At 33.4% G+C, this 12,227-nt stretch overlaps 1 protein-coding gene across 19 annotated transcripts in view; it reads left to right on the top strand.

Moving 5' to 3' along the window:
- The window catches only part of RALGAPA1 (Ral GTPase activating protein catalytic subunit alpha 1), a 289,470-nt gene that overhangs the window by 263,131 nt on the left and 14,112 nt on the right, over window positions 1-12,227 (top strand). The window lies entirely within an intron of this gene.

The following is a 12,227-nucleotide window of genomic DNA, read 5'->3' as shown; positions in this document are numbered from 1 at the left end:
AAATATAACTGTATAAATATAACAATATTATAACTGTATAAATATAACAATATACAGTAATTATAAGAGTATATGTTATATATTATATTAATATTATAAAATATAACAGTAAAATCTAGACTGGTGTTTGACCAAAAACTAGGTCCCATGACCCAGCCAAGTTTACATAAAATAACCAACATATCCTATTTTTCTTGTTTTCTTTTTATCCCTATTACAAATTATAATTTGAGAAAAGTACATACATCATAAATGTACTATGTAATGATTATTACAGTTTAATCATCAACAAGTCAAGAAATAGAATTGTACTATTTTTCTTTCTTCAAAAATAGGTATTGATCACTTACACAGTTAGCAAAGATTTTGAGAGGGATGCAAAGACAAATCAGATCATAATCCTGTCCTCATATGCTTATAATGTAACAAGGAGAGAATAATATATACATTACTAATTATAATAGAAGATTAAGTGAAAATGTCCTGGTAGGGTTATAGATAAAATGCTGTAAGAGTTCCAAGGAAGAAGAAATTACTTTGGAGTCAGAAGATCAGGAAAGAATGTTTAGAAAATTTGGGCCTCAAAAGGTGGGCTTTGAATAGATGGAATGCAACATGTCTGTTATAATTCTTGTAATTTATAGTCTTCAGGTTTTGTATGTATGCATATATGCATATTGTATAAGTATAATCTTAAATATACAGTATGGGGAATATTATATAATTAAATGGCATTTTAAAAGAACACTTTATTTCTAGATTTAGATATTCTTTCCTACCACAACTAGTATTATTTGATTTCTTCTAATCTGTTTAGATTTGATTTTTTCTTAAATACCAGAATTGGGTTTCTATTTAACTTGATCAGGCAGATTACCAGAAGTCAATTATTATTCTTCAATTAGTCACAGTTTGTTATCCCTCAAGTTCTCCTACTCAAATATGCAGTACCTGTTGTAAAAGTAGGAGAACCAAAACTAAGTGGAATGGAATTGATTGATTCTACTAATGCAGTTGCCTTTCATTATGATAAAACATTATAAAACCTCTTAGGAGAGTCTGTCAATATTGTTGCCATTTTACGTTAGAAGAAAATGAGTTTATTGAGAAACTTTATAATTTTATATATCCACAATCTTTTGTAGATTATTTTCTCAGAAGATAACATCAATTAAGTATGGGTTATCCTTAATTTCACATGTAAAAAGAGGATAATAGTACCAAATTCGGGATGTTTAAGAATTAAGTGAAATTATCTACATGAAACACTAAGTAACCTGTCTGTCATATAGCAAGAGCTCAGAAAATGGTAGTTACATGGGAGTTAATGATGCTGTCATTAACACTTGGGATATTCTTCTAAAATGCAAACCTAAGTACAGACAGTCCCCAATTTAGGATGGTTCAGCTTTATGATGGTACAAAAGCAATATTTGGTAGAACTCTTACTTAGAATTTTGAATTTTGATTCAAAAATTTTTATAATAACTTTATTTAAAAATAGGCTTTGGGCTGGGCATGGTGGCTCACACCTGTAATCCCAGCACTTTGGGAGGCTGAGGCAGGCGGATCACCTGAGGTCAGGAGTTCAAGACCAGCCAGACCAACATGGTGAAACTCCATCTCTACTGAAAATACAAAAATTAGCCAGATGTGGTGGCGCATGCCTGTAATCTCAGCTACTTGGGAGGTTGAGGCAGGAGAATTGCTTGAACCTGGGAGGCACAGGTTGCACTGAGCCAAGATAACACCATTGCACTCAAGCCTGGGCAACAAGAGTGACACTTCATTTCAAAAAAAAAACAATAGGCTTTACATTAGATGATTTTGCCCAACTGTAGGGTAATGTAAATGTTCCAAGTACATTTAAAGTAGGACATAAGGTTATATCCTTATAACTAGGATAAGTTGTACTGTTAAGTAAGTTAGGTATATTAAATAAATTTTCAATTTATAATGAGTATTTTGGGATGTAACCCAATCGTAAGTCAAGAAGCATCTGTATACTAAAAGACTTAACGATGGCTTTTAATTGCTTATTGAAACAAGTCTAAATTTTTTGATGACCTGGAAGCAATTCTTTTTATTTTACCACGCCCCCCCCAGCCTTATATTTCTTACTGCAGTTTTGTCAAATATACCGGTACTTCTCCCCAGCTCCATCTCTCATCTTTACCCTCATCTCCTAACACACTGATGCCCAGGGCACACTATGTGTCCAGCTAAGTCATATTCATTATTCCCGAATGCCCTTCTTTTTCAGTCCCATGTTGTTACTTCAATAATGCCCATCTCTACTTTTTTCCACCTAACATACTCATTATTCATAACCCAAATACCCTTTGTTTAAGAAAAAAAAAACCTCCTTTAATGCAAAACTATTGTTTACACTGCCTCAAAACATTTTGTTACAGTGCTTAACGGTGTATATACATATTAGCAAGTCTTACTTATCCTTCTTGTTTCACTAACTTCCAGCACAGTGCCTAGCCTATGGTAGATGGCTAGTAAATTATTTTAAGTATCTATGCTTTTGAAGTTTATATTTATTATCATGGATTTTTTTTAAGAATGGAAAACCCCCAAATATTTTTTGTAGTAACTTATACTTTGTGATTTGTATTAGAATAGGCTACAAATCTTAAGAGTTGGCTGGGTAGGTAAGAAGAAAAAACCTAGGATCAGTGAAAATTGCCACTGATACGTGAATAAGCCAGACTAGCACACACATAAAGGTTTTTTTTATTTTGACTGCTTAATCAGTAGTATATTTTTTATTAGAGGCCATTACTGAAGATAATTTTCAGGTATCATTCATTAATGGAGGTTTTTCACTTCATTTGGGGTTGGGAGATCTCTTAGGGAGAAAAATGAGCTAAGAAACCTCTGACTTGATGGCAGTGACAGATGGCGTGGGGAGGATACATCTTGGTGTCCCCTGCAAGGAGACAGCTTGAGGCTGAGCCCTGAAGGCTGACACTTCTTGCTGTAAGGCAAGGGAAGTGGTAGCAACAGAAGAGCAGTAGGGGGCAGCAATGGGAGTCTAGATGCTGATAAGGTTTCCAATTTTGCTGCTTCAACATTTGTACCAACTACATTAGCGATTCCATTAGGAGCTCTCAAAATTTTGTGCCATTTGTTCTTCATGCTTTCTGTGACGGTCTTAAATATCGTAGACAAATTGATTAGTTGTTAAATCAAATTGATTAGTTGTTAAATCAACTAAGATCTATAGTTATGGTCATTTTATGGTCATTCATTCTCTGCAAAAGAAGAGAAGATAGTTCTTCAAATAAAATGTCTCATCAGCTAAGTGATCCAGGTTTTGTGGTCTTTGAAATGCTCACAGCCATTGTGCCACTGGTATTAACCATTGCAGTAAGATCTCTAAGAGCAAACATTCTTCTTTACCTAACAATCTGCTCTGTAATTAGAGGATTAAAATCTCCTGTATTCAGCCAGCCACAGTGGCTCTCACCTATAATACCAGCACTTTGGGACCTCAAGGCGAGCAGATCACTTGAGGCCAGGAGTTCAAGACAAGCCTGGCCTACATAGTGAAACCCCATCTCTATTAAAAATACAAAAAATTAGCCAGGCATGATGGCCCACCCCTGTAATCCCAGCTACTTAGGAGGCTTGAGTCATGAGAATTGCTTGAACCCAGAGGCGGAGGTTGCAGTGAGCCCAGATTGTGCGACTGCACTCCAGCCTGAGCAACAGAGTAAGAGTCTGTCTCAAAAAAAAAAAAAAAATACTTTTGTATTAAAATTACAATTTTACAATTGAAGAATTTTTTGCTGTGCTTAAACATCTTCTTGGCCTGGATTTTGCTGCCAAGCCTTGTAGTCTTTGTAGTCTGTGTACACAGAGTAATTATTTAAACAGGGGCCCTATATATGTGACACACTTCTACAATGACTCTAATATATGTTTGATTATGTCAGTTTTAATTTGTTTAGCTATTCTTTTCACAAAATGGCAGTATATGCCTGTCAATGATGTTACTGTATTTCAAAGGTACTACATATCTTTAAGGATGGTAGTTTTGGTCTAGCAAATCCATGTCCTTTCAAAAAGCAGTAAATGTGAATCTCTGATGTGTAACAACTTTGTGATAATAATAAAGAAAGTTTACTCTGTATGAAATAGCATTATATCTTAATGTTCTCTAGAGACAGTCTTTAAGGTTTTACTACTATTGACCAATAATTACTGTGAGAGCTCACAAAAAATGACTTTAGTACATGGCCAGTTTCTATGTCTGTTAACATTGTTTTAATACTAGAGATATTTTCAATTTTCATCTTCTACCAAAAACTTAATGCACTAATGATAAACTTAAGCAGTTTAGGATCATTCATTTATTGGAGCATACAATCTGGGGCCGGATGGGAAGAGAGCTCCATGAATGTATGAATGCAGTGCACTCTTACCAGAGTCCAGCAATAGTGATATATACCAAGAAGGATGGTAAAGGTGATTAATTTTAAGTGGGAGAGGATAGTAGCATGAGAGGATGCATATTAGAGGAATGGCTTTATCATGGAAGAATTCTAATACTTCAAAGACACCTGGGACTTTTCCAGGCAGACATGGTCAGGGAAGAGTTTTCTAGGGGTAAGAAGTGGCCATGGAGGCATAAAAGTATGGTACAGTCAACAAATAAAAGGAGTTCAGTACTACTGGACGATATAAAAGGAAAAGTAGTGACAGATAAAGATCAAGAAATAGGTCAAAACCAGATAATGTAGTCAAGCAGAAAGAAAATCGGCATAAATTTCTAATGGTTTTCTAATGCTGTTGATGATTTTATGGCAGCCAGTGTCTAAGGTTCTTCTGCTTTTGTGTGTTTTTTACTTTTTCACTAGCAGAACAGTTACAGTTTGAATTTCTTATTTTTCATTTTCTAGCAAAGCCTTTCCAAAATGTTTATTGATCATTATTTTCATAAAGTCTTTATGATAATTAGTTAAGCAATAATTGCCAGGCTAATAGCACTAATAGCCAGTGTTACTTTTCTTAATGAGACTAAAAAGGTCTCTAAATATTTGGTAATATTTATACATATGTATCATTTTTTAAAGAGCATCTGAGATTTTCATATTTCTTATGATAGACTCATGATAGACTTTATTCTTGCACAACAATTCTTTAAACTTTACCTATGAGATACTTTTATACAATTATTGTCTTTATACCTTATTATAGTTTTACATGTTATTGATGAATAAAATACTTTTGTCCTAGTCTTATAATACATTGGCTTCATGGCAACAACAACAACAACAAAAATACCAAAAGAAAGCATTACCACCATCTTAGCTGTTTTGTCAAATTTAGATGCCAGTCTGGACAGGTGGGTCATATCACAGTGAAGGAGAAGAACTAGAACTCATCAGGGCATGGACAAACTGCAGTATTCCCTAAAAACAACCATACTTGAAGTTTGTTTCTATCTTTATCAACTCCTCACCTATGCTGGAATAGGGATTTTTTTTTTCCTGTGTTAAAACCCTGTGATGTTGCAGTTAGTGATGATTGTGCACTGCTCTACTCACATCATTATTCACCACACATACTACATAATGTACTAGTTTTATTGTGGTCTTTGTTTAAATATGAAAACAACTATAGATTCAGATGCTGTTTGGGGATTTCAAAGAGGAAAGAAAAAATGGATATAAAGCTGAAATTGGTCTTTAAACATGTTTGACAGGAATTGAAGTGCTTTTCATTCATTCTTTTCATTGACTAAACATAGGCCTTTTGATATTAAATTTTTTATAACAATAATGGAATTAAAATTAAACTATGGGTCACAAATCTATCCATTTTTTCTAACTGCTGTTTCTCTCAAACACTAGAATACTGCCTATTTAAATCTTGACTTTTGCTTGCCAAACCACTGTTACCGTCCATCTGTTCATGCCAATTGTAAAGAAGGTTCAGTTTTTAGTGAAGCTTTGCTTTTCACATAAGGTATGTGAAGTGAAATTTCACAAGGGACATGATGGATCCTGATTCTTAGTGATAAACCTTTGGGGCCATCAGGGTTGGCATATGGTCCAGTATGATATGAAGGCTTGGGTTCCCTGGCTTCACTTCTTTGGCGTGAAGCTGATAAAACCTGGCTGTTGAGTATTATTTCACTGGACACCAATCACGGGCAGCAGGAACTGCCCATTTAACTCTCTGTGGGAAGGAAGCCCAGAGAGCATTCACAATGGTACCATTGTTGAGTTGCAAACTGCTCTGAACAGCTTGACAGCACTAGGGAGGAGGGGAAGGGGTTGCTTTACTAATTGCTGTTCAGAAGAGTAGAAGCAAAAATAGCTGTTGCAGAACTGATGTTTCTACATTTACTTACTCTCTTGATAAGATTGTTGACTTTTATTTAGCACATAGCTGCTATCAAAAAAGAAAGCAAATGAATATATTTAAGCAGCCACCTGTAGTAATTCCTTGTTAACATGCCATTATCTATTTTTAGCCCATCAGATTATTGCAGAGCAAAAGTCAGTTTTGCCTTATGATTTTTTTATTAGATGAAAATAAGAAGTTTTTTTATTTTCATAAGAATTTAACTGAGGTGAAGTGGATAAAATTATCACAATTCATATGGCAGATAAGGTTGTAAATTTGGTTTAATTTATACTTTGCTTTTTAGGATTCCTGAATACCATCTGAATACGTATAAACCATATTAGTATAGAAATGTAAATTAACTTTCTACATAGCACAAGTGCTAAAATAATCCACTAAAGATAAATTAGTCAGCACATCTTAAGGTTAAATGCCAGATTTATTATTTGAGTAGCTCATAACTATTTCAGTCATGTATGATTGCCTCACTCATTGAATTCCCTCTGGTTGGATTTTTTTTTTAATGTGAGGGTTTCCTTTTTTATGAAGTATTGTATGCTCTGATATTTATATAAACACTCCTCTTGACCTTTCTGTTTTCTTCTAGTCAGCTTTGTCAGCAAGCAGTTGGGTAGTTCTGTTGCAAAGAAACAATGATCTACAACCTAAAAAAAAATTAGTCCTTATTTTCGGACTCCAGGGATTCTGACTCCATAGATGATTTTTTTTTTCAGCCGAAATGAAGTTGACTAAATTATATTGCAGTAACAATAATTTATGTAGCATGTTCTTAAATAGAATAAGGAAGAGATATTTTAAGAAAACTTTTAAATCAGTAAAGTTTTGCAATCTCTTGCTAGATTTGGAGAAGTTCAAGTGCATGTTTTGTAAAATTAGAAAATCTGTAAAATTTACTAGTATTTCATATCCTGTGTTCTCTTAAGTAATTTTAGTAAATGGGCACCAGTGCAGTATTTCAAAAACAGTAATTCATTGAATGCCCATTCTTCCTTTTACTGCAGAATAGATTATATTTAAGTCAAGATTAATGGATAGATTTTGATGTTAAAGTCCAGTGTCTAAGCCTGTCATTCCCTGGGGGCATATAGTGCATTAGTTTAAGCCAGTGTACTGCTTATCATAGATTCTATGACACTGTCTTAAATGACAGTTTACTGTACTTTGTTTCTACTTACTATGATAATGAAATCACTTTTTTTGTATTCCCAATAATTATAGCACTTAAACAAAAATCTTAATTAAATTAGTGCACATTTAGGTAAAGATAACATTTAAGTAATTGTACACTGTAAAATTTCACTTATTTGGTTTTTCTTGTTTTTTTTTTTTCTTTTTGCAGTCTTCTGACAGGGTCCAAGTTTAGTATTTTGCTCAAATACATTTGTTTCTTCAACTTTAATGTACTAAAAATTGTGTTCTCAAAAAGAACAACACACAAGATTGTTTCTAGTATCCTCCCAATGTTTTTTAAACTCTTTTTAAACTCTTACTCTAATACTAGGGATTTTCAAGCAGTTCTCTGTTGACTTTGAAAGTCTCATTATTACTAAATTAATGATAATGTTTTCAAGTAGATCTTTCCAAGAATGAGAGTACATTATAATTTCACTAAATTTGAAATCCAGATAACCTAGTGTTTCTGTTTTGCTTCATAAAACTTTCATGAAAGTAGAATGTGTGTGTGTGTATATGTGTATATATATATACACACACACACAGATACTGGATAATCATATTAGGGCTTTTTGAAGCCCACCAATGATTATTGGATTATTAAATCAGGAAGGATTTTCAGAGCCCTTAAGGTAGGTTTAAATTTTTAAGCCTATTTATTTAAGGTTAATCTTTTTAAATGTATTTACACAAACTTTGGTGGAATTGGGCTTATCAACTTTTTACTTAATGTTTTCATTTAGTAATTGACTGATTTATGAGCAATTATATGTGGTCCAAATTTTATTCAACTCTAGCTTTCAATTTCTGTATCCTCACACTGCCTTAGCACCTGTTATGGATTTTGAGTCATCTGGCAGCCCATGGGACTTAGATAAAGAAGTACCAGGTGTCCTGCCTGTCTCCTAATTGAGACGCAGTGAAAACAATATAGACTTGGCAATATGGTTAAAAGGATGGATTAAAGCCCAGCTTTGTCTTTTCTGACAAATCACAGCTTTTCCTTCATGGTGTAGATAGTATCAACCACTGAAGAATTTCATGAATATAAGGCATCATAAAAATAGATGATAATTTGTCATAACCTGTTGCAGACTTTCAGAAGAATTTTTATTAACATAGTGTAAATAAGCAATAATAATAACGAGATTCATGCTATTTGTTTAGGGGAATTTTATTTTTTACTACATATGAACTAGACTGCATGTTTCTGGAAGAAGTTAGTTACAGTAGGAAAGAAATGGAATATCCTTCCCTCTGCCAGATCTTAATTTATCAGATCTTGCTTTATAAGGTAAGCAGTAGAGTTTGCTTTCATCTTATAAATGAACAATGTCTATTAGTCCATGAGACACTAATTACCCTGTGTATTTCAGAAAACATGGTACTTTACTACTGATAATAACCATGAGATCCTTGAGATGTACTTGCAAAGTATGTCTACCCATATGCTATGTCTCAATAAAATTCTTATTTTTCATTCTTTTTTCAAGACCCTATGTAATGATATTGCCTCAGAATATTTAAAGATATTTCAAGGCCTTTTAAACTGAAGTGCCAAATGTGGTTTGTTTCCTCATTTTTATTTTAGAACATGCAAGAGGTTTTACTCTACTATAGTCACTAAAGTACAGTAAATTACAATAAATATTATTTAATATATAAACACACATCTTTCAAAAATTGCCAGTCTTAGAATTTAAGCTAACATTCATTATTTTGAGATAACTAAAAGGCCTTTGCTTTTTCACCACACAGCACCCAAGTCACTGAGATTGGATATACAGAGAGCAATGGACTATTAATTAAAAGACCAAGATTTTAGTCCCAGCTCTATCTGTCAGCAGCTTTGTTTATCCAAGCAAATCTTTGTACTCTCTATTCAGGCTAGCCTTATTGCTGCCTATAAACATTAGTAAAATAAACGAATTTTACTAAGTTTCCTGAAAGCAATGTTGATGGGTGTATCCTTCCTCTAGTTCAAATTGTCCTAAATGTTCTCAATAAATGATGCCTTGTCTTGGGACAACCTCTTTTAAGAGGGCCTTTTCAAAAACCTAAATATAACATTTTTCAAGTATTATTTTTCAAGGGTATTATTACTTCTATTCTTATGATATACAGAGCAGTTTTGGAAATTTGCCTAAAATGATTTGAAATTACCCATCATATAATTTTCCCTATAGAGATTTTCTCATTCTTCCCTTTATTCCCTTCTGTATAAATGGCTGCTTAAGCAAATAGGATTTGTTTGACTAAATTCATTGTCTCATACCATTGTAGAATTTATGAAAAAATTTTAAACTTTTAAGAAATTATCACAACCAATGGGAGAAGTGTTTAGTTCAGTGCTAAAATATGAGTTATAATTACATTGCATAAAGAAAAAATCTTTCTTTAAGATTATGAGGATTTATAGAAGTAATTATCAGTTTTCTTTTCTCTTAGTATAATACTTTACATATTTATATATTGTGCTATAGTCACTTTTTTTTTTTGGTTCCAGAGAGGGCCAGCAAGATCAAAGGGCACAGTAGAACAAAAATTTTTTTCACAAGAAAGATTCAAACTCTAAATCCAGTCCTAGGAAAGTTTCAACTACATTTGCCCCAAAAAGGTTTGCCTTTATGGAACCATATTGGGATTAGAGGAAAGGGGCGTCAGTGTGACAGACACCTCCTAATCTACTATCAAACCAACTTTACTCACTCCTTCTAGAAGTTGTAAGCAAGTCATTGAATATGACTGTGCCCTGTGTTGGGTGCTGAAGACGTAAAGATAAGAAGACATGGTCTCTGTCCCCATGGCGTTTGTCTCATCACTAGTCTGTAAACCACAAAATGGACAATTAAAATTTCAATAACAAAAGTAGAATGCCTGGATTACTAGTCTCTAAAGTGAAGTAGAGCATTGAAGGACCACCAAATCTGCCCCCAAGAATCAGGGACAAAACTGTTTCTTAAGAAAGCGTACTTAGTGGAAGAACAAGCCTAAGGAAAGAGGCTCTCTAAAGGGGGCCTGGGAGGTGGGTGATTTGCAGCAAATCTTCAAGACGTGTGATTTGGAAACTTACCATAGCCAGTTTCAGGCTACCAACCTTACAAACTTTGTAAGTATTGAATAATTGACTCTGATCTGCTCAACTTAAGTAGTACTTAGATTTCAGCTACTTAAGTTACATCTCAATTATGACTTAAGTTGTACTCTCAAAAAAATTTTTTTTAATCAGTAGGCAACATTTCTAAGTAATTATTGGAATGCTTCCTCCTCGTATGATTACTATTCTTGGAATCTTCTCTAGAGAAAGGAGATAAAATTTCTAAGTGCTAAAACTGCAAAGAAGCTATAGAAATGTATAAGTGTAGGGAAGTGCTTACTAAATTAAGAATTTCAGAATGGGCCTTAAATCCCTGAGACTAGGCCATTGAGCACAGATATAAACACTTTATACTTGCCTTTATTTTAAAAGCAGTCAATTATTTTTTCTTGTTAAGGAAATACAACATGAAACCTGAACTTAAGAGGAAAATAAGCAATTATGCAAATCTTTGATATCTGCTTACAAGTTGTAATTTTTATAATTTCTTTTTGTGAAAATTATACTTTGTATTAATTCTTGTGTGTAACATGTGTATACACAAATTTACACACACACATTTTCATTTCTTTCAGACTAGTCACAAATTACATTTGAACTAAATGTTTCTACAACCTACTGGTTGTCCAATGGAATTACAAAACTGAAGGCTTCCCCTTTTCTAACAGTACAAGCAGTTCAGAATTACCAGATTAATAAAATTGTGGAGAATGAAAAGCATTGCTTCTTTAAAACCAGATCTACTTTTATATATTCTTCTATATGTTAATTAAGTTGATAGTGCATAATGTTCTGCAGTATCTTTCATGAGAAATCAGTTCCTTGCATCAGAATAAGTCTGTACATGTAACAAGAAATATTAGTGGTATTATTTTGTTTTATTAGTGGTATTATCAAAGAATTCTTGCACATAATAGAGGCTTATTTCTTAAACTGACATCAAAAATTGTCCTTCTAGAGACAGCACCTGCTATGTACAAATTATGTGAGCGAAAGGCCAAAATAAACTTTTCAAGACAGATGTAGGGACACTTTTGATTTACCCTGTATTTGTAACCTTTATCTTCAGCACCCTATGAAGTGAGTAGGTGATGGTATCCCCATTTAACGTACAGATAAATTATGGCACAGAAAATTTATGCTTATCTTTCCAGGATCAGTCTGAAGTTGAACCCAGTTTCTTAATAGCTGGTCTTGAAGTTTAAAATCAAGAGTAGTAACTTAAAATATGTAATGATGTTAACTTAATGAAGTACAGATTAGATTTAAACTGTTCTTTATGCTATAGATGTTTTGTTCCCTTATTTTTAGAATAATAATATTCCTACCCACGCCCCCCTCTTCCGACCCACCTCCCGTCCCCGTTTTCCTTTTGTAGAGAGTGGAAGGAGGATTAGTGGATAATTATATTGCTGTGATTGCAGCACCTGTGTGTGATTTTTTTTTTTGATTGGCTAGTTCTGTATTAAAGATTCCTACTAGTTAAAAGTCTCATTCAGCTAGTGGTTTTTATTAGCTAATTTTGGCTTGAGTTGTTTTACAACCTAAATCTGCTTACCTCAACCTAGAT

This window comes from Callithrix jacchus, chromosome 8 (genome assembly GCF_049354715.1).
Source record: "Callithrix jacchus isolate 240 chromosome 8, calJac240_pri, whole genome shotgun sequence".
Classification (NCBI taxonomy): Eukaryota; Metazoa; Chordata; class Mammalia; order Primates; family Cebidae; genus Callithrix; species Callithrix jacchus.
This window is presented reverse-complemented; position numbering and strand designations above follow the sequence as displayed.